General features: G+C 37.3%; 1 protein-coding gene across 1 annotated transcript in view; it reads left to right on the top strand.

The window, feature by feature from the left end:
• SPON1 (spondin 1) overlaps window positions 1–24,480 on the top strand; it is a gene marked incomplete at both ends in the record, with an annotated part of 189,209 nt that overhangs the window by 134,274 nt on the left and 30,455 nt on the right. The window lies entirely within an intron of this gene.

Here is a 24,480-nt window from a genome sequence, read left to right as displayed (position 1 = left end):
GGATTTTTTTTTGTTTGTTTTTATTCTTCCACTTTCATCTCACACTCTCCAGAGTATCAAAAAGAGAATATTCTGTTTCATGGCTCATTCCAAAAAGAGCGACATTTAACACAAACATGGTTGCAATTTATAGAGGAAAATACTCCTTAGTTCCCAGACAGAGACAGTGGTCGTACAGGAGCAGAGTTTACATTTATAAGAGAACTATTTCAAACTGACTTGTGTCCTTCTCTGGCTTAAAGAACCAGGGAGGTCACTTTCAAAAGTGTGCTGTAGGGAAGATAGTTATTTTTATTTGAATGTACATTACAGATATATTTCATTAAAAAGTTCCTCCACGTACAAATAGCGATGCTGCATACAACAGCACATAGAAGCTTTGTGCTCTCCTGGTGTGTCATTATAAGAAGTGAGCCTTGACCCATCTGTTTCTTGAAAATATTTTGCTCATCTTGTTGTAGCTCGAATATACTTTATAGGTCAGTACAAAAAAAAACAAAGAAAGAGGCCATAAAAATCCTGAAAGCCCAATTACCCCATCAAGTCAGTGTTTCTAAGGTGAATTAATCAAAGTGTTTGTTACTGACAAAGACCGGAGAGATAAGCAACTACTGCAGGCAAAAACTGTTGAACCTATTCACTTCTTGAAGTTTCATTAAAAGCCCTGGTGTCCTTGGAATGAAAAGAGCCACATGGAGGCTTATGAAAATAGAGCAATCACTAGATTTTAACAAATAATACGGTACCACCAGCAAACAGAATAAAGGAAAAACCTCTTATAACAGTCAGTTTTTCTGCAAAGGTTACCAAAATTTTTGCCATCACTTTGATTTATAAGCTTTTCACAAAATGTTGTCTCTAAGCAGTATCTCGCTCCAATATAGCTACATATTAATGCACAGCATTGTCCTTCAGTACTTCTATTGTTGAAAAGGAACCTTAGTTCATCGTGGTGCTTTGTAAATGCTGCAACAAACATTAAGGAACTGTAATATAACAATCTTAAATAACAGAATGTAACAATATAATAAACACCATAACAAACACCATTATGGCTAAGTGGCTAATGAACTCAAACCTACCAATAGCTGAATTTTAGGGTCACCGACAATTCTGAAGAAAACATCCAGAAATGAAAAAAATTACCAAAATAATCTAAAAAACCCAATTGAAACCTATTTTAGGTCAAATAAAATTGAAACCAACTTTAAAACCTTCCTACTCTTGCAGTATTTTGTTTTAGGGCTTGTTTTGAATGCCCAGGCAAAGTGCATTCAAGACAAAAATGAGAATTGAAGTAGGAAAGGGAACTTTAGGGGATATTTGCTCTCTTGCAATCTCAGACCTGCCAGGGCTCAGGCTAGTGACCTAAAACTCCACTGAGATACCATCAGGTGACTTGTGCAAAGCCACAGAAGCTGCCAAAGTATCTGATGTATCCTAAGTTGGCAAATGGCTGATGGTTTATTTTTTCTACTACATTTTTTTTTATCATGTTTGTTTTTCTACTTCTTCTTTAATTGTGAGTTTTGTTTATATGTATGGCTCATCACTAATGTATTTTAATGTATACTGCATCATCTGGGAAAAATAGAATATTAAAAGCTACATAAATCTGTTTATAAACATGTTACTGAGTAGAACTCTTTGCCAAGGGAAAAGCATCCAAGATGTTTTAATTGACAGTTTGGTTCGAGCGCACGTATCTCATTTGTGAATATCTCCACGTATTAACAGCACTCACATTTACCCATTTACAGTCATAAATTAATGTACATGTGGATAATAGGTACAGTAAGCTTAGCAGTGAGAGCATGTTCAAAAGCAAAGTGCACAGCAATAATCAATGTTCATTTTCATGAATGTAATAAGTCACAGCACAGAACAAAGAGGAGGCTGCGTGATGTTACTTAGTGAATGACCAGCTGTGAAAAATGGAATATTCAGTGGATTTACAAAAGGTCCAAGTAAGGGAGTATCGAGTTGGAGAGGTCATTTTTTTTTTCCTCAGCCTGAAAGAGTTGCAAGCTAAGATTTTTCTCTTTCTTCAGAGAGCAGAATGATTTTGAGTCAAATGAGGGAATTAAATATTTAAAGACTGTCAGAAAAACATATCTGTAAGCATGCACACGTTTTTTAGAATCTATGAATGCAACTCATTTTCTATCCAGCATTGAACCGAATTTTTACTCTTGAGATAGTTTTGCACCTGAACATGACAAACCATAGTATGTGGGCCAATGGTAAAAATGCCTTATTCTTTCAGAGCAGAGTGATACATTACAATATTTTCCAAAAGGAAAATTGTGAAATATTGTTTTCAGGAACATTTTTACTCACAGGAAATCTATGTTACCAAGTACAGCACATACTCCAAGGGCCACATTTTCAGACAGACTTCTATATGTGTACATATAAGCTGACTGTACAAATAATTTTATTTAGATGTACATAAAGTCCCCATTACTGCAAACTTATATTAGGAAAATTAAATATGTACGTTTAAGTTCTGAAAGTATTATCTTACAGTAGCAGAAGACGAGAACAATTGAATTTCTTTTGACAAGTAGAGGATGCTCAGAAATCTCGGTCAGAGATTTGTTTGCCTCCGATAAGTTGGTCTCACTTATATGTACACACATTAGGTTTTGTTTGCGGGTTTGTTGGGAGGATGCACTCTTCATGCAAGATAGACCCACATGCTTCTCAGAAAACCCACAGAGTGTTCAAACCAAGACCACTCACATGTTCTTCTTGCACCTCTTTTTAACAGTGTCTCTCTATGGGATGGGGTTTAGATGTACAAGGAGACTGAATTGGAGCTTAATTTTCAGTCATGCATAATGTAGATAATGATCCTGCCTCCCATATCTCTTTTGCATCCTGTTTAAATTATTGCCTACTTTTTTGTCCACTTTAAGCTAAAATATCTGGTGGCTTAACAGCAGCTTTTACTCTTTAAAATGTACTTAGAAATCCAGTTTAGGATGCTAATTTGCTTAAGGATGGAAGAGAACTACTTTTTTTTTCTTGATAAAAGCTCTTTCTGCATTTTAATCTCCTAATCAACAGTAATAAGCTATGGAAATATAGAGGCATGATAGTGTTTTTAAAAGGGGCATTACTAACTACTCACACATGATTTTATTAAAAGTATGAAGCATTTTAAGATGTTCTTCCAGCATCTCAAGTATTTCAGTTCATCCAGTCAAAAAGTCCAACTTACTCTGACATCTATGTGCCATCAGAATAGTGACTGAACTCAAAGAACGGCCTGAAGTAAAAGTGCAGTCTGAGACAGCTACATAAGCTGTTCATAGCTGTTCCGTAGCACAATATTTGCTTTTCCCAGTGAACTGGAATATTTTTTCTGTTTGACTATTTTGTGCTGGGGTTTTTTGTTTGCATGTTTATTTTCCAAAAGTGAGACAATCCTGGCTGTCTTCAACTCTCAGAAAATTGGCTAGGGTAGTGGAAGAGCCTTAAATTCAGGCAAGGCTCCCAGTGTTCCAACAAGCCTATGATTCCTCATCTCACTTGTCTGGACAGCTGCCGTGACCAACAGGCAGCACACAGAGCAGGCAGCTTGGAGAATCAGCCTCATCTCAACTCCATGGCGGGGAGCCAAAAAAACCCTAAAAGTCATGGCTTAAGCAAAAAGCCGAGTCCCCTTTAGAAACATATGCAGTGTGCTCTCCGATTTGTGAGCCTTCTAAGTACCAGTCATGAGTAAATTAAATGAGATCCCAGGCTCCCAAGCAGCTTGCTAGATGGGAAACCAAGCATATTTCCAGCAGAAAACTGCCCAGACTTTGAAGGAATTAATTAAAATAAATATGTATTTCTACAGTCTCTTTCTACCTCAGCAAATTAATATTGTTTCACTGAAAATTTGTCATCCACTTGTAATTATATTAACTCTTGATTTGCATAGTGTCTTGCATATTTCAGAACAGACTTTTCTGCAATGAATACCATAGAAGAAGATATAACAGGTTGCTCTAACAAAAAGGTAGCACACAACATATTGCCTTAACGTTTTACTTTAACATATTGCCTTAATCAAAATACCACCTCTTCTCCTTCCTGTTTCTTACTTCTCCTGTTTCTTTCCATGTCTGTCATCCTGGGATAAGAACTTGTTACTTCCTGACAGCAACACACGGTTGTGGCTTTAAATGTGGCAACAAAATCTTGTATTTATTGTGCAAATGACTCATCCTTCCTGACAGTCACAGTTTCTGGTATTTAACAGTGCAACAGCTGCTTTGATGCATTAGACAGACTGAAAGTCCTTCTAACCATGAACCAAACTGCTGACCAGTAGCTGTAAGGAATGTGCAGGAATAAGGCAACATAGAGATGCTTCTTCTGAAAGTGTAGTGACTTTGGGCACACTGTGGTCAGCATGCAATAAGCTAAGGTGACTCCAAACCAACAGGAGTTTAACCAGATAGACAGAGACTAAGATCCCCCCCAAAGATGAGTACTGTGAACTTAGCTTTGTGCGTCTACCCCATGGTTCAATGATTGTAGCGTAGTGCAGAAAGACCCAAACTAGCTTTAAACTAGCCTAGCTATGGCAACAAAGAGATCTACACAAACTAATTTATCCTACAGTGAGAAACCATCACCTGCCCCTCAGTGTAAATCCTTTTGGACCATCAACAAAGGGAAGGGAATTGGAAAGGAACTCTGTTGCCATACCTACAGCTATTAATTCCTAAATGGTTTCACATAAAACAACCTTCATTCATTTCTACTGTGCCAAGTATTATTGATTTTTGCTGCTGCATCAGTGGTTTAAAGACCTGACCAGTGCCTCTGGGCATAGATGTGTTATATTTTTATAGGCATGTAAGACAGAGATAATCCATGCCCAAGGCAGCAATCAAGGTAAAAGACAACAGAATGTTGAAAATATATGGGGAGAAAAGGGGAATAGCAAGATAGTTAAAACTGCATGTGAACCAAGAGATAAGAAGTAGTAATACTGAAACAAGAAGATGAAGTTGCATTACTATTTCTCCCATACCATGTGTGAAATTAATTACGGATAATTATTGCAGCATTATAGGATAAAGCAGTGAATTTAGTGTTTTTGATGTGAATGTGTTCATTAACAAAAGACTTGCTTGTTCTTGCAACAGGCATACAACAGGTCACTATAGACCCACCAAATACCATCTTGTTAGTGAATGAACACTGGTGTGCTTTCATCATGTTTTGTGATATTAATTAGCTGTGACAAGGTAGCAGACATAGCACTTTTAATGCTATTGAAAGCATCTAAGACAAATAACAGGAAGTCATATTTTATTCTGCATCACAGCACATATTCAAACATGAAAGGTTTGCTGATATGACTGCTTGAAACAAGGCTCCACAGATGAAGACAGTAATTTAGTAGGGTTAATTTCAGCTAACAATTATTGTTTTGGTAATCACTACAGGTCTCAGGCTTATACAAGCCTCCCAGGTCAGCTCTGCTTCTCCTGGAAATCCATGTTTCAGTTGTCTTTGATAAACAATAGAGAGAAATCTGCACCCTGTAAATTTTCTTACTCTGCCTTAGAGCACTGGAATACTGATTTTAATCTTTGCTTCTCATTTATTCAATTAGTGTAATTGCATATGAATGTCTCTTCTTTGTATTTTTTCTTTCTCTTGTAATGTTCTTACAACTCAGTCAGTAGTACTGGCCTTCGCTGGGAGCACTGGGAAGGTATCTGAGCCTGGACATCATGATAGCACAACCAAAGTTGGGCCAAGACAATCAGTGACTTGAATCACTGGTGGCATGTTCCCATTGAAGCAGGCTTTCCCCAGTCTTTGGTTGTGCTCCCAGAAAAATGTTACCCAGAGAGATAAGAGTCGGATTTTTAAGCATCAGTTAGCAGTCCTATGCCTAGTTTGAACAGATCTTTATACTTCTATTTCATGCACAGATTATCTGTGGATTTAAGATATGTTAGAAACTAGATTAGAACATGCAAATTTCAAGTGTATATACATAAGATGCATCTTCATAGCTTATAGTTGCAAATAATTTTAATATTCACTGAAATAATATGTTAATTGAATTAATATCTTCACATTTCTTTAAAAATCACACCTACGCATCGTTGACTAGGTCTTTACATTTTTATGCATACTGTGTCCAAATCTTCGTTTTCCATGTTCCCATGTTGATCACTTATTTAAGTTTAACAAATACTTACTATGTTCTTGAAACCAAAGATTTTCCATTCATTGCTGTATAAAATACCACCATTTATGTGTAATCAGAGGGTTTCAGAATCCTATTTATACAAACTAAATTATAAAAGCATTCACATATGCTATAATTGCTGTGTGATAAAAATTATGTATTTAAGCTACACAGTATATTGGCTGAATGTATGTAAGAAATTACAGCACTTCAATGACAAGCTGAAATGTAGTATTCAAAAGCTGATTTTATATTTTATACATAAAGTAGCAGAATTATAATAGTAATGCTAACTTTGAAATACTATTAATTGCTAGCACTCTGTCAATAGATAGACATCTGGTTATTCTAAAATAATTTCTCAAGCCATTGGCATGATGATTTTCTTTTTAAGGGAATGTATTAGAAGTACTGTATTCAACATTAGTCTGCATAAGATTAGGTGTAATTCAAGAGTTCTCCATTAATCAAGCAATAGGAACTTACTACAAGAACTTTGCATACAGATATGTGTTTATAATGAATAAATGAGTACTTCTTACCAGATAAAAATATTATATTCTTTATTGTGCTGGGACCCTCACAAAACAGTCTAGAAATGTCAAACATTTTGAAGTATAAGCTCTTACTGAATTTTGATTCTCTCAAATCCTACATACATTGATGAGACTAAGTCCTTTACTGTGATGAGATAAAATATGGATCACCCCTCAGGCAGATGTTAAAGAAGAAATGCATGGATAAGAAGGCTGGAAAAACTGTTAACCAGTTTTGTGCTATTTGATCAGTTGACAGTGTTGAGAAGAGTTTGTTCTACAGACACCCAGACATTAGCCGCATGCTTATCTAGATGGAAGTCAGTACAATGAATGTATTAGGGGAATTATTTCAGGCATTTTGTTTAACAATATGTCCTTTAGTTCTAATGTGTTCCAGAAGAAGTTATGCTTCGGGGATGAATAAGCAATTGATTATTTTCACTTAAGTTATTTGAAGGAAAGCTTCCTCCTACTAAAATAGAAAATCCAATCTTTCAGCATTGCAACGTAATAAAGGTCCTGGACTTTCTTCAATCACACTTTATTAATAAGTTTGTGGTGATTTTAAGAACTAGATTTTCCAAGGCCAAATTAATTGTAAAGCATTTCAGTTCCATGGCCTGGAATAAAAGCACAAGTTTTTGGGAAAACACACTAAATATCAGGGGTTCTACAAGTAAGATAGGCCTCTTGCTTCTCAAGTGAATACAGATTAATTCAAGGGGTCTTATGCTAAAATACAAACAAACATAAATTTCTAAACGTAAATAATAATGTCTTCCAGGTGATTCCTATCAGATGTCTCTTCTGGGAATTTGTTTCCTGTGAGATCTTGAAATTAGACTGATAGATTTCTCCATCTTTGCTAGAAGCTGACGTCATGTTCCACTGCAAGTGGCTCCCCAGTTGTGAGGCTGAAGTCTTTTTTCCAATCTCTTTCTAGAATGGTCCTTTTGACTCATGGAAACCCTTAGCAACATATTTCACAGGTTTCAATTTGAGATAAATGGATCTATTTCCCTCCCTTTGAAATATTCTGAGGCAGATATCAACAATAACCTTAATACTTCTCTGAATATTGTTTCCTTTTTCTTCTTTTTCTGTCCAAATGAATCACGGTGAAATAGTTTTAGAAGCTGCTCAAAACATCCAGAAAGATCTGTATCACAATACAAGGAAGAATAGGATACAATCTTGAAGAATTTGTCATAGTTCTTTTAACCATGATGATTGCAAATATAATCACAATAAATGAATCTAGCTAGGTGGTTCTTTGCACTTGAAATATATGAATAACATGTGGCATCTGGTTGTCTAGAGACCCAAAAGCTGCAAACAACCTGAACACATTCATTTTATTTTATTAGGCTTAAAGCCCAAAGTACTCCAGGTACTTTCCGAACAGAGATGGCTTGCATCTTTGACTTTGTGTCATTGCTAACAAAAAATCCATGAGGTTTTGTTGGTGAATTTGTCTCGCTTCAAATGACCCAGGTATTACAGTGCACAAGATGAATCCATGTGACTACAATTCTGTACTCACTGAAATCCCCACAAAGCTCTTTTTTCACCTTTGATCTGTTGTTCTGGCATAAGCATTTTTGCTTGTAGACATGAAAACTTGCTGAAGGTTGTGGGTGGGTTGGTTGGTTGGTTTGTTTGTTTGTTCCAGAATGCTGATGAAATAGAAAGTGAAATTGTGTTGGGTTTGTTTTTTTTTTTTTAATGATTATGCTTCAGGTAATTAATTCATAAGTCATTTCTAGGCCCTAGAGATTTCTGTGACACATCAGAGCTGATGTTGTAGTAAAGATAATGGAATTAACTGGTATGTAGAGAATATAGATTCTGAAATGCTGGCACTGTGCATTCGTGAAGCCTTCTGTCGCTGCAGAATGATGGAGCTCTGAAATATATCTTCCTTTCTTTGCCTAGGTAAGCAAACAAATGGAAAGAAAACAAACAAACAAACAAAAAGAAAAAAAGTAGAGCTAATGAATACTGCAAGAGCTCCCTGCCCTAATACTAGCTAGAGATCACAGTATTAACCTTTTGTTTTTAATAACAAGTTACATTCTATCCTCTGAAATCCTTGTAAAGCTTTCAGTCTCAGCAGTTAAATATTCATCTCCAAAGGAAAAGTTTAGACCCAAAATTGAATTGACTACATGTTTAGCATTTATCTGTGGCTTTTTTCTACTTTCAGTCCATGGCCATGTGCTTTTTGAAAACAGACAGAAAACATTTAAAACCAGATGATTACTGTTCTGAACATGGCAACAAGGAGAGCAGGAGGACACCTGCAGTTTGAACATCTCCAGTAGAGTCAGGAGATGACTGTCACAACTCGGTTCCAACCAGGGTTGTGTCTAGTTGATGGGTAGATGGAGATGCTGGTCGTTAATGGTCTCTTGGGGTGGTCCTGCAGGCCTCACCACTTTGACCTCTCCCTGGACCTGGTTCTTCAGTGTTCAGTGGCGTAGGAGGACAAGGGTTGCAAATTGCTTCTTGAAAAATTATCTTGACCAATTGTTACATATTTTCCAGCAACCAGACACATTTTTAGTACTGAATAAACAAGGCCCAGATTCAAAGTAATGTTAAGACCCCCACAGCAACTACTTTGTTGTTATTTGCTAATTAGCCTGAAACATCTGCTCCTTCCCTTTCTCCTCTCATCTCTGTTCTTTTGAAAATTATTGCTGCAAGGAACAGAAAAAGACCTTCAGAAGAATAAAGGTAATCAGAAAAAATAGAAAAAAATCACACCTCACTGTGAAGTTAGCCTTGCACTGCAGTGTTTGGGCCACAGTTATTATTTTGGCTACTTTTCAATTCTGCACATCCTATAGAAAAATGTTGTTACAAAAATGTACAATTCCCTGTGCATCATTCAGCCAGATTAATATTGGCCAGTTAGTACAGAAATTGAGAGCAAGTACCTCATCTGAAACCAGTGGACATGTTCATCATTTGTGGTCATAACATTTCAGTGTATCAAATATTTTATAAGATAACAAAAATATTTCTAATATCTGATGCTTCATGCATGTGTCAGAGAAACAACATCTATCCTGCATTCCCAGGACATTTTTTCAAGAAATATTGGTTAAAAACAACTCATCAGAACATGGATAAATTTGTACCTTCCACATTCATGGATGTTTTCTTGCTTAACATTTCCATTGCAGAGAGTACATTTTTGCAACTGACTGTGATGTTTTTGTTTTTACTGATGATAATCTCTCCCTGGAGAAATACCAACTTTCCTATATGCTCACTTTTGCCCTAGATACAGCATAAACGTGCTCCTGCAGACAACAGAAATTACATACACATATCAGAGGACAAAAAAGGACCTTCTACTAAGATCAAATCCCCAGTCTTTAATTTTAGTGAGCATTGAATTCAGAACTTGTCTCTACAGCAGAAATAGAAAACCAGTAAAACAGTCTCTGAGGCTGTTGGAAGAGACACAGAAATAATCTTTGTACTGTCCCTGCTGGTCTTTTTATCAGGAATCTCACAAGAATGCTCAGCTAAAACATACTTCAAGTAAATGACTCCCCTAATCATCATGCTAAAATGTTAAAGACTGGGGAAGTGTGGTGATATTTTCATCAAGAATGTTATTGTAGGAAATTCCTTTGTTAGGGAATTGTGAATTAACTTGTTTTCCTTGCTCAAACACTGAGGCTTCATTTATTTGAGCACTGCCTTTAAAGCAGCTGTTAAGAAAACAATAGGACCACTAATCTAAAATAAAATAATATAATTAAAAAATAAATCACTGCTGACACCAAAGTGTATTTAAAAGCAGCTGCAGTCAATAAGATGGTTGGATTTTAGTTCACAAAAATGAAAGGCATGCAGCCACATGGGACCGATAATGCTGGATGATTTATCATAGAAGAAATGTGCTGAACGAATCAGTAGAAATGTGGACCTGAAAGCAGAAAAAAGAAACTGTGGATGTTTAAGGCTTTTTGTAAGTTCTCGTGGAGCCATAGGAAGTAGTGATTAAGAGAACAGTATTTGAGTAAGGCTGATACAATCAGGACTATATTTCTGATCAGCAAGAGAGAGGTATTCAGAGCAGTTTAGAAGTCTCTGTTTCTGAGAAGGGTGCAAAGAACTATATGTAAAGCAGGTGGAAAGAAAAAAAAATCATAATTCCTTTAGTAGTCTGATCATATCTTATAAAGTGTTAAATTCAGATTCACCTGGCCATGCTTATAGTAAGTAGTACCTTTCTTCAAAGGTACTATCATAACTTTCGTGTAATTCAATTATCTGAGAATAAACTAACATTATTTGTGTATAATATCTACACTTGCAAATGCTCTTACCTGTTGTTTAGAGCAACTCTGACTCAGAAAATGAATAATTGATAAGGTATAAGCCTATGAGCAATCCGGATCTTTTCACATTTTTCTGTGAGAGAGAGGTTTGTTTTCATCTCTAAAATGAGCAGAACATTTTGGAGAAATTGAAGCTGGGTGTCTAAGAGCATTAAGCCTTGGCTCTGTAGTACTGGGTTTTGTTCCCAGAGTTTTCAGAAATGTTTGTCTGACAGGAGGAAGGTTTACAGGAAGACATAATGCCCAAAAATTAACTTAATTCTAAAGTTCAAATTTTTATTATATTTAATTAATTGTACAGCTAAGTGACAGGGAGGAGATAGACCATGTGAGACAGCAGGAACTGTTCCTAATCAGAGAGCACTGGATCCTAGTTCCTAGGCTTTGAAAATATTTTGTAGGTTTTCCTGACCATCAGAATATGTCTTACTGGAAATTGCATTTCCCTTTTTCTTGACTGTGTGATTTCTTTCTAGGGCACAATGTATTTTCTTTTTCATTTCATTTACATAGTTCCCATGAAATGTTATTACTTCTGTTTGGGTTTTGGCACAGCAAGTAGCATTGTACAGAGTCTGTTGGTGCAGGGAAAACTTAGTTTTGATATTACAGTAGTCAAGAGTGGATGAAGTGGCAAAAGGACATTTGCTTTCTGATTGGGGTAGAGATGGATGAGACTGAATTAGTAGTCTGAGATAATTTTTTTTGAGGAGAGAGACTTTTTTTCAAGTAGAGCTTATAATGCAGTGATTCCAGAGCAGGATGAGATATAAAAACCTTCCAGCTTTGTAGATGGTATTGATGGAAAGAAATTGTTAAAAATTATCATCTATCTTCCTTAGACAACTGTCTTAATTTTTAAGCCCATTATAGTCAGGTGCATGTTGGAAAGACACACATTTGTTCTTCAAAGCCAAGTGCGTGCCTTCTAAGAGCCTGGATTATAGCATGCTTTTGGGGTTGGTTTTCCGTGGGTTTTGGTTTTGTGAAAGATGTATTTCACAGACAGTTTGATCATGCTTGCTGGATTAATTAATACTTTAACCACAAATTCAAATTGACAGTCCAGATTGTAGCTGGCACTGTGTTTGTATGTAATTCCTTAGATAATCAGAAGGTGAATCATCAAGTCCTTCAGTATTGTAGAGAAAGTTTGCTGTCCCCACCTTTACTTGTGAATTAGCAGGTGTAATTCCTTCAGTTTTAAATAAGACTAGTGGCTGTACAATTGTCAGCCCTATTTCTTGCAAGGCATATTGTTGTATCATCACAGTGCTGGAAGTCAGTGAACATGCTTGGAAAAAAACTTTCTCAACCATAAGCGGTTTATTTGTTCTGTTAACTTTGCCACAGTTTCTGTGTCTGTACAATGGTGCAAACGATTTACAGGAGACCTCTAGAACTTAATTATTGTTTAAAAGCATTTTTTTAATTCCTTGAGGCAAGGTGCCATGAAAATACAAAGTGCTATTAATTGTCTTATCAGACTTTAGAGAATACCACAGTAATTGCATATTTAATAGCCTTTCAGTAGTTACTGTGGTGCAACAACTCGGCAATTGCACAGAATCACAGAATGTCAGGGATTGGAAGGGACCTTAAAAGCTCATCCAGTCCAATCCCCCTGCCAGAGCAGGAACACCCAGATGAGGTTACACAGGAAGGTGTCCAGGTAGGTCTTGAATGCTTCCAGAGTAGGAGACTCCACAACCCCTCTGGGCAGCCTGTTCCAGTGTCTGTCACCCTCACTGAGAAGTTTCTCCTCAACTTTAAGTGGAACCTTTTGTATTCCAGTTTGTACCCACTACCCCTTGTTCTTTCATTGGTTGTCACCGAGAAGAGCCTGGCTCCATCCTTGTGACACTCACTCTTAGATATATGTGTAAACATTAATGAGGTCACCCCTCAGTCTCCTCTTCTCCAAACTCGAGAGCCCCAGCTCCCTCAGCCTTTCCTCATAAGGGAGATGCTCCACTCCCTTCATCATCTTCGTTGCCCTGCGCTGGACCCTCTCCAGCAGTTCCCTGTCCTTCTTGAACTGAGGAGCCCAAAACTGGACACAATATTCCAGATGTGGTCTCACCAGGGCAGAGTAGAGGGGAAAGAGAACCTCTCTTGACCTACTAACCACCCCCCTTCTAATACACCCCAGGATGCCATTGGCCTTCCTGGCCACAAGGGCACAGTGCTGGCTCATGGACATCCTGCTGTCTACCAGGACCCCCAGGTCCCTTTCCCCTACACTGCTCTCTAAATTTCATGTAAGCGAACATTTTCATCAGTTTCTTTCAGTGTGCAATGGCAGTGTCAGGAGAAGACAAAATGGAACGACTGTGAATTTTGCATGCTTTTGAGTTAGAAACATGAATGCCAAAAACATTCATCCTGATTAGCCAAAGGATGACGTATTTTTAAAGTTACTCCAGTGAATAGAGTCCAAGCACTGGCTTTGTAATGAGATGTGGCATTTACCATGCTTTGCTGCTCTGATTATTAACCACTTTGGAAGTTTGCCCTGCAATAATGGAGCAGTTCTAATCTCTTTAGAGATTCGCAAAAAGAAAACAATCTAATTTTATTTTTAAGGATAGTAAATTATTTTAATAAAGTGGCTTAACACCTGGAATTAGGACTTCAGGGGGGGGCCAGTCTGGCCTGCTACTTTCGTACAAATTATAAAGGGAATGATGTTTGTGTTCAGTGTTCTTTTGGAAATCCCTTAGCAGGAGTGTGATATAAGGGGACTTGAGGAGAGGAGAAAAAAAAAAGGATGAAGGAAAATAAATGCCTATACAGAGTATCTCCAATTTAAAGAAACTGAGCACAATTCTGATTATGGATTTACTACAAAAGAAAGAGATTATTAGATGTCTAAAGGAATAAAAATGAGATGATCACAACAGATATATGTGCTTGTCATGGTTTAATTCCAGATGGCAACTAAACACCACACAGCCGCTCGCTCACTAGCCCGCTTTGGGGTGGGGGAGAGAATAGGAAGAGTAAAAGCGAAAGAAACTCATGGGTTGAGATAAAGACAGTTTAATAATTGAAATAAAATAATAATAATAATAAATTCTAATGCAAAGGAAAACAACAAAAAGTGAAATAAACCCAAGAAAAACATGTGACGCAAATTAAAGACAATGGCTCACCACCAACTGACTGATGCCCAGGCTGTCCCCAGACAGTGGCCCTCCTGCTAAATTTCCCCCTAGTTTATATGCTGACCATGATGTCATATGGTGTGGAATATCCCTTTGGTCAGCTGTTCCAGCTGTGTCGCCTTCCAATTTTTTGTACACCCCTAGCCACCTCACTGGTTGGGAGGTGTGAGAACCAGAAGAGGCCTCGACTCTACATGAGCACTGCTCAGTGATAACAAAAACATCCATGTGTTATCAGCACTGTTTTCAGTGTTTCCAAAGCACAGCCCCATAGGAGCTACTATGAAGAAAATTAACAATACCCCAGCTAAAACCAGCACAGTGCTTTACTACTGGAATGGGAAATATGGGTTTTTTGGCTCTGAACATGCCATGGAATATTCAAAATGCCTGTTTCATGGCATAATAATGCATTGTGTCATTTCATGATAACATGACTAACAGCTAAACTCTAGCATTTAAACCTGACTTCAGCACATAAGCTTTAGAGATAAGCATATCAATAGGTCAGTGTGCACATAATTTCAAAACAAGCATGAGAAATAGCAAGGGATATATACATCACAATAAGCATTTTTAGCAGTACACATAGGCCACAGCTTTAAAATGTGTCCTTACAAGTTAATGGTATTCTACAGCTAAAATGAAAATATTTACATTTATCCTGACCTCACTGCAGTGACTGTTTCTCACTATTTTCTTATTTTTAGAATTAATATTGTGGCAAGCAAGGGTGGTGCAATATGGTGAATACCTCCTTTTAGAGTGCAAGCCTCTGTTCATGGTCCTTGATTTAGAACTATTCTGATCATAAAATAACTACATGAGTACTACACTCAGCAATTTGATGTCTTAGGGATTTTCCAGAGTACTTTAGAGATGCTCTTAAGACAAACACATTTCTTCATGTCTGGCTTATTACAGAGACAACATCACCCATTTATCACTGATTACTATAGGATGACATACAGCATTTTGGCTATGGGCTTTAATTCTTATTTCTCGCTTCTATTTTTGCTGTTTTAAGTAAGCAACTAGAAACCTAAACAGGACTTTCTACAGTGGAATTAATAGCTCTTCCCTGTTACGTTAATTACATCAATTGCAGATGTCACTCTAATAGCAGCTCCTACTGTTTTTAAAGCTGTATGTCTTATGTAATTCCTCTTCTAATATTAATTGTGCTCCGTGGCACGTGCAAAGTATAGCCATATTAACTGATCTAAAGATACCTGGAGCTCCTTAAACAACAAGTAGTGTGGGCCCTGGGTAGGGGGATAACCTTCATCTGACCTTCTACACTCTTCTGAAGGAACACAAAAAATAAATCCTAATAGCATTTCCCAGCTGCCTGACTGCTGGGGAGCCAAAGCAAACCATCAGAGATGGGAGACAATATGACCTAGCTCAAGCCCCTGAAATTTCTAAGTAGTAAGGAAACTTTTCTGGGTCAGTCTCAGCTTCTGGACATGTCTCCGCATAACATGTACTCAATCAAGTGTATACAAATCCACCATGGGGAACAGGACAGGAGAGTTCCTTGTCTAAAGAAAAGAAAAGGTACTCACACCCCCAAAAGCTGGTCCTGCCCCAGGATGGGTAGTGTAGCAAGTGTCCTTCTGTCTGTCCTTACTTACAGAAGTGCAGAAACAAGGTGAGGCAAAATTTTGGTATGAAATCAGGGATAGCAGACTGGAGCCACTATCTGTGGAGGACTTTGTAGATTATCCTTTGAGTCACACCATGTAGAATGAGCTGGTTTTTGAAGGGAAAGGAGTTACAAGGAAAGGAGGTGGTAAAGGCAGCTCCTGATGGGAAAAATAGCAACACCTTGGAGAAATCTGTGACATTTCTCTCAAAAACCCGCTCTCGTAAATCCTGTCAGAGACTGAGATTACTTTATCCAAAATCTGAAACAAGTGTGTTTTGGTCATTAAATTCTGAGACACGGCAGAGCATAAACCAGGAGACTACACAGTGCCAGAGAAATGGTCCACAAGGGCAGCAACCTGTTTGTCATGGCAATGGGTGAAAATGTATGGGGGGAGAAAGAGATGTGAAATCGATACCGCTAAAAGAATGCTCCTTTCAAGATAACAGAAAATGTAATTCATTATAAGATCCTCAATTCCTTATTTTGTCTAAAGGCTACATTTTTGTGGGTTTTTTTTTTTTTTTTTTGGAAGGAATGGCAAAGGGTGGCACAGACACAACATCTTTAATGAAGGGGAATTAAGCTGTTGTGATTGCCTCTGTACAGCAGTGAAAGAACATCTAGAATATTTATATTGCACATTCTGAATGAAAAAAAAAGTACATTGATTTGTCAAAATGCTATCAAGGGTCAGGAAAGCTCACCTCCTGAGCTAATGTGCTGGTCTTATTTAAAATCGCTTTCTATTATCTGAATAATTATTTCTCCTCCATTCAAGATACTACGTCTGGCTAATGTCTGAAAGAAGCAGCAGGATGAATAATTGTGATACCTGGAGTCTTGCTGCTGCATTTGCCAGAAGACAGAATTGTTCTCTGTCCCGCTTCTCTGGGCTGTTTCTCAGAGCAGACCCAGCCTTCTCCTGAGGTTTCCTGCTGGTATTTGAAGCAGTTGAAACTCACTTATTCGTCTCATGCCCAAGAACCTGTTTCAATGCTTTCATCCCTGACTGTTCTGAAACTATTTGAAGGAGTCTGAGCAAAAAATGCTGTAGTTACCCGAATATGAATCTGATGAGTGAACACAGTGCTTTAAAACACTTTTATTGTTATCTCCACTGAATGCAGTTTTTGTCTTGCTGCTTGCAGGTTGCCATTCAATTGCATACATCTGCTTTATTATACACAGAATGCCTTGATGAGCTGGATTGGGGTTTGGTTTATTTTGTTTGTTTCCCCCATTTCTTTTCTGGTGTGCTCACTGTTTCCAGATCATTTGTGAGTTTAAAGTAACAGTAGATTTATAGCACTATATATAGGTTTAAAGGCTAGTTTAGTCTAAAGGATTGATGAAATTGAGAAAGTTAAGACAGAAGGAGGACAAAGGGGTATGTGTTAGATAAACCTATAAAGCAAAGCGTGGGAGTTACACCACTTATTGCCAGCTTCAAAATCTACTCTAATCCCCTAGTTTAAAAGCTAGACGTTCCAAAGTGTAGTAAAAAGATCTTCCCTTGTTTTTGGGAAAGTACTTTAAGATCCCCAAATGTTTCTGTATTCCTGAAGACAGCAAAGCATTCTATATAGAATAAAGCAAAATGTGCAGTCAAACATCAACACACAATCAAGAACTGGATTCACAAGGGAGATCCTTTTCCTACAGAATCTGCTCAGCCACAGAAAATGAGATCTCAAATACTCAGAAATACCTAGGACTCATTAACACACACTGCTAAGCCTCAATACTATGCAAAAATGAATTATTGCTTTATTGGGACACCCTAAATTATGTAACTGCACCTTAATGGAAATAAAATAGAGCATATGATTTTCACTGTTGCCATTAGCAACAGTTCTGTTATTAATTTCAGCCTACATTCCCCTCCTGAAACAACCACTTCATTGAAAGAAAACCCTGTGGGACAGGTAATGCAGAGGGTTGCTAATGCAAAGTGAATCAGTGCTTTTGTGATTTATGCTGAGAGAAACAATGAACATTCTTCTTTTTGCATCCTATCCTAGTAATTTTTAACAAAATCAGGAATTATAATTCCTATAATTCCCTTTTAAAAGCTTTTTATTTTTAAACATGCATTATCAACTAGCATCTGTGCAGTCCCCATCCTGGAATAGTAGCTTTAAGAGATATTTCTGTATTTTCTGGGCAACATGTTGGGAAAATTCCCAGCCTGATTATCTAACGGAGCAATGTTTTCTTGTAAAAGTAAATACAAATTTGCCAAGTATCAAATTCAGGAGGGTTTATCCTGTACAGCACAGCAGTTAGACTGGAACTGTCTGAAGCACTGTGTTACTTGCTCTTCTGTAATAGATCCTTTTCAAACAGTAACAATTCAAGATTGGATTTCAATGCTCATCTTTCCTCCCATTTGTCTTCAGTTGCACACTGACAGTATTTATCTAGCTCAGCCCACAAAATTGTGGGTTTGTAATAGAGTGGATTTTATTAAAAACCTGAAAATTCCCCCAGACTTTCAAATTTAGTGAACTGAAAAAACAAAAATTTAATATTCTCTGAAATATCATTACCTATTTTTTGAAGAAAAGAAATGAGAGTTTTTAACTGAAGAAATGGCTGTTTGTACAGAGAAATATTGAATTTGTATGTACTATAATCAATTAATGAATTCCATTCAGGCATATTTATATATATTGTAGTATGTGGGGTTTTCTCAGCTGCCACAAAATCGCTATGATAACAACAGAGAAGTGAAAATAAAATGGACAAACATAATCCCAAAACTGTGCTAGTGTCTTTAAGTATAATCTGCCTGAATCAGTCTGTCATAGAATTAAACCGAATTCAGTTGTCATCAAATGGTAGAAATAAGTCTTTGTCTTTAATTATGGGCGCTTTTTTTTCTTCCAAATGAAGCAATTTGTGACTAAAAGCTTAACCTTTTCTAAAATGTTCTCTTTTATGAACTGGAAAAAAACACCTTCTGCACGTTCTTTCATCAAAAATTCTCTGCATGTTAAAGAGAACTGCATCTCGCCACTGAGGCTCAGGGCAACTTCAGCAACCTCTGTGGTTACACCCACAGGAAAATAGATGTTGTTGATGTATTACCAGCTCACAATAGTAACCTTGCAAGTAAGATTTTGTAATGACTGTGTGAATAGCAATGGGAAACTTCTGATGTGCTCTACATAAACAAGAAATCTTCAGAAACATGGGCAGCCTCAAAATAGGCTGATAGTTTATGGAGTTAATCAAAGCTGCCCGTTCGGAGTCCTTCACAGGAGATCGCATTCTCTGTTACTACAAAGCAAATGTGTATAGTTACATGAAGATGAACTCCAGAGCAGATAAAGCTGTAAGTCACTGCTTTTATCTCACAAATATTTTATTACCACAGAACATAAAACTATTTCCTTTTTCTTTTAAAGATTTTACAAATTTCACTAATGCGCCTATGTCAGTGCCTGCTGTTTATTCAAATATGTCTGTAAAACTGAGGTAGGCAAGATGTCTACAGATTTTATCAACCAGGAGAAAATATGCCATACTTCACCTAATATCCATGGAAGTCCATTATGTTTTGATTATTAATTAACCAGATACTTTGTGTTAGTTAATACTTTAAATACAAGATTGCTCTTTATCTTTCTTTCAACCTGGAAAAAAGTGTGCATTTGTATTGAGATAAAACAGAACTTTTTATCTCGTCTTGTCATTTACTTTCTGGCACATCTGCTGCAGTTGAATTTTTCAGACATGAATATCATGTAATTCAATTTCTACAGAAAGCTATCCTATTGAATCATAGCAATTGTATGACATCAAAGAAGGTACAATTTACTCATAACTTTAGTAAAATTTAAGAATGTCTGCTTAAAATTACAGTTACTTCTCTCTTACCTGACAGCATCTTTCCAGCATTACGTGGTTATTAGATAAAAAAAGCCATAGTCCAGAGCTCAGAACTCCTCCTTCTTCAGCAAGTAGCCTGTGAGTCTTGCACTCTGGTTCCAAAACTGAAGACTCTTTTCAGGCTGTGGTAGTTTCATCAGTGGACTAGATAGCAATGCCAGCTAGATGGTCTTTCACCGAGCAGCAGGGACAGATGTTTGTATCATCTCTTAAATGTTTTCTTTTAACACCACTCTGTAACAAGACATCTAACTATACAGTGTATGTAGCAATAAGGAGCCAAAATTTGAGGTTTTGAAGACTTCTATTAGCCTGAAAGTATTTTCGTGAACTGAAGAAGTCAGGGATACTGAACACACGCTTTTCACATCCTACAGGGATTTTTGTGTCTGCATAGGGCAGAGGTGGAACAAGGTCTATTTATACTTATCATCAAAGACTGATCAGCTTTTAAAAGTCCCCAACTATCCCCCCAAAGCACTATATCATTCTCAGTTTCATAGCATTTGATTCCTCACAGAAGACACACTGTGCATTCTACTTTTTCATTGTAACCTTATCTCTTTCTGCAATAACAAATTATTTTTTGAGGGCAAGGATGGTCCTGCAGTGGAGATGGTATCTCAAAACTCAAATATGTAGGTTTATTTCCAGAAGACATTCAATTCATCATCTGTGAATTTGAGAATTTCTTTTTCTGCTTCCTAAGAATCTTGTGAAAATAACTCCACTGTGGATCAAAAAGCATTCAGATATTATGAGGATGAGTGTCGTGAAAGGAATTAAATGTTCTCTTTTCTAAAACAATTGAATGAATGCCCTGCAGTGGTGGTGTGAAATGCATGAAATTAAGCTGTGGCTTTAAACAGGTGTTTTTCATTCCCACAGTTCATTGAATCTGACTGATTTTGATGTCAGATAATACATTGTCATTTGTTTAGCTGAACCGAATCAAATCATTATTATGAAGTGCTAAGTGATCTACACAGCAACATTTTCTAATGTTATTTGGCACACATAAAATAAAAATAGTCACAAAAATTAGTCATAAAAATAACTTCCAGTACAGAAAATATATTAATCACAGTGGTTACCGAAAAAGCACCGGGAGCACATGAAATAGTTTACATGGCTTTCCACATCCTACTAATCTCACTTTTGTTCTAAAGGTATTCAGATGATACTTAAAAGTTTTGCTGAAAGCTTTCATACCATTTTAATGGATGTTACCCTTTAAACAAGCTGTTTTAGATCCCCTTGGTTGAAGAAAGACTTCAAATCAAATTCTGTCTTTAATGCTGCTTTTTTGAGCTATGTACCACATTCTGTTCTTGAAGATGAGGAAATGTTTTTAATCTTTTGTAAAGTGCACAGCTGTACAATCCAATTTAGCAGTGGTTTCATACCATAGGATTCAACTTGTTGCCATTTAATGACTTCATTCTGCATGCACCTTCATTTGTACATTGCAGGAACAAATAGATGTAAAGTAAATGATTAATTTTTACCGATTTCAGAATGTCAGTTATGCTGTCTGTAATTAGAATGACATTATTGACTTTTTAAATTCATACTATTAGGATATTTTGGAGGATGGTACTTTCATGGGAACAGCTATTGTTAAGTTAACCACCCACTCCCAGCTTGAAGCAAAATGTAGAAAGGGGATCTGGAGAGAAGGATTGTTGTTTGCTGGTTTTGCATGTTTTAGTTTAGGCCACAATCCAAAAACTATTGAAGTCAATCTAGAAACTACTTTGGCTTCACTGGATTTCCTGAGCAAGCTCTAAGCATGTAGGGAGGCGTTTATTCTATTTCAGCTGGAAACTGAAATAGTTTAATTGAACTAAAAACTTAAATTGAAGAGGGTTCAGTAGGCTCTACAAAGATTTTATACTGTTTTGTGATTATACTCACCTACACTTTTCAGAGGGATTTACCATGAAGGCTCCTGAGAACTTCTAGTAATTTAATTATTAAATTGTGTCTTCCTGCTTGTAGGAGTAGCAGAGATGCTGCATCCATGGCATCTCTCAGCAAGTGAAGACACTGACACACTGGTGTCAGCACAATGTGAGGAGCTGAGTGTGCCGGGGCTGGCCGGCAAAAACTCACTTGCAAATTCCCAAGTATCAATTCTGTGATGTGTACTCAAGAAGGAAACCCCCTTAAATGTGAAAAGGAGAGGGTAACAATGTTCCTCCTGTGTATCTTCTTACGACTGACATTCCAAATTCAGTCCTTGACAGCTTCCACATGCACAGAGGCATAATGTAGGCTCCACAGTCATCCTCTTTTTATTTTTCCCCTTTTGTTGTTGGGAGAGGCGTGTATGAGACATTACCTAAAGGACTTTGAGCAGCACCAAGTGCATTGGTACTCTTCCCTTTAACTTGTTCTGGCATTGTAACATTTTGATGCTCCATCATTGTGCAAATTATCTAGTTTTCTTTTCCCAAACCTAGCAATTTCAGTACTTGGGAATCATTGCTTCCCTGCCAAATACCTAAATGATGACAATTTGTAATGTACAACAGCGAAACATCCTAGTTCTTTTTGCCACATTTTGATGTGAATTTGAGAGCTTGTTTATTTAAAAAATCTAAACAAAACTTCGGGAATATGAAGAGAGAAAAATGGCTACAAATGTAATACAACTGCATAATTGCAATACCAGTCTGGAATAACAATGATTTAATTCAAGTTGCAGATTAATCTTTTGTAATTGTCAAGGAGCTCTGGGTACCAAAAATGTATGCTTTAATTCCAGACCCATCAAAACACTGGATTCTGCGTCTTTTGATTTTGGTTACTGTTCAGGAAGTGATCATGAATTCAGCTCTTGCATCTGAAATTTCACCTCCCTTAAAAATTCAGGGATGTCTGAATGTGCCATGCTCTGTTCCTTATTTTCTTCCCTTGGCACTTCCTACTAAAGTATTAATCATGGTTCCTCCACTTTCGCTATGCATTTTTAATTTGAATAGCACATGTTAAAATGCTTTCAGACATGAGCGATTTGGATTTTACTGACACGATTATTGGCTTCTATTAGATAAGTAGTGTATTATTTTAATAAACGTAACCGTCTGTGCTCATAGCAGACTTTCTTTGGGATGTTACAACACACAGTTAATAATTTTGAATGCAAATGTGTTCTCAAGACAAGTAAATGAAGATATGCCTGGCTGGAAACTCTTAGAGTGTTGAAACAGGGAAAATTACAAATTAAGGCAAATTCCATTGACAAGTAATGTCTTTTAACTTCAGACCTTTAACTTCATTCAGTTAATCAGTTTCCTTTTAAATCACTTTGAGGGCAAAGCTGTCTCTTCCACTTTTGAAGGCATGGAAGTAAGAAGAAGGTTGCCGTACATGATGGATGTGATGTATCTCCCCTCTCACTGGGGAGGATTGGAGAGGCTGCGCTGGCGGCTCAGAACTGCTGCTGCTCACCCAGGGCCTGCCCCGGAGCATCCGCCTGCTGGCACAGCTTTGCCATGGGCTGTTTGATTGCTCCATTTCATCCTAAAATTCTCTTTATTCGAGGTATATTAGTAGTAAGGGAGTTTGATTAAATCTTTATATACTTACTTGCACTCATAGAGTCAGACTTTCCACTATCTTAGGTCAGGACATTTAATATGGTACAGGCTTTGGCCAAGCATCTGTATTTTTAAAAAGTATTTTCAATAAATGGCTTATCCATTCACTCAGGTTGAGGAGAGGTCATGCCACATATGAAATACCAAGAATTAAAACATTGTGTGCTACAGGGAGGGCCCATTAGTGCTGTAATTACTTTGTTTCAGTAAAAGAAAAAAAGGAGTCAGAAAATATTGAGAGTGGTAGAAACAACCAGTGAAAATCATTTTCTTTACACAGGGGTATATATGGACTAGAGCTAGTCTGGGGTGTCAGAACTATTGCTATCAAGCAGCAAATGGCACTATTATCACTAAACTGAAAGGTCAGCTCTGTTGGAGATGCCAATTATGGGTAATGTATGAGGTGGATTTCTTAGTCTAATTGGAAAATATTTTCAAAAGACAGTGGAAATCATGTGGGTGAATTGTGAACTTTGTGTTCCTCTAGGCAAATTGCTGGGGTGGATTCCTAAGGGAGATGGGCAAAATGCTTCTAAACTATTGTGATAGATGTCTTTTGAGCACCAGTCCTTGTTAACAGTCTCCTGCCTTTGTCCCGGGTTTATTGTACCAATAGAAACTTTTAAACTACTGATGCAGGAAGTCCTATAGACTTTGGGAAATAATTTGTGGGCTTCCACAGGTGGCTGCTATATTCCACCCTATAATTTCCATGTGCATAAATGGAGAGTGAAGAGGAAGTGCTGTCAATGGCTCTGCTTGGAGGAGATTGCAGTGCATCCACCATGGACTCTTTACATCTTTACACATATAAGGACAATAAATAATACATCATACATGCTCACAGGATGTATAAGATTGCCTGCAGCAGCAGCCTCTAGTTTTTTCCTTCCCTCTTGTCCCCTGGATCTGTAACACGTTAAAAGCAATTTTTATGTCCTTGATTCCTTTAACCTGGTGAGTTCCTCTGGCCACAAGGATTGTCAGAGAGTCAAAAAATCAGCAGCCCAAGGTATAGTTTTTGCCAATAAACTACTACATGTGGA

Source organism: Nesoenas mayeri (genome assembly GCF_963082525.1).
Source record: "Nesoenas mayeri genome assembly, chromosome: 5".
NCBI lineage: Eukaryota > Metazoa > Chordata > Aves > Columbiformes > Columbidae > Nesoenas > Nesoenas mayeri.
The sequence above is the reverse complement of the archived record's forward strand: the minus strand, read 5'-3'. Positions and strand labels throughout refer to the sequence as shown.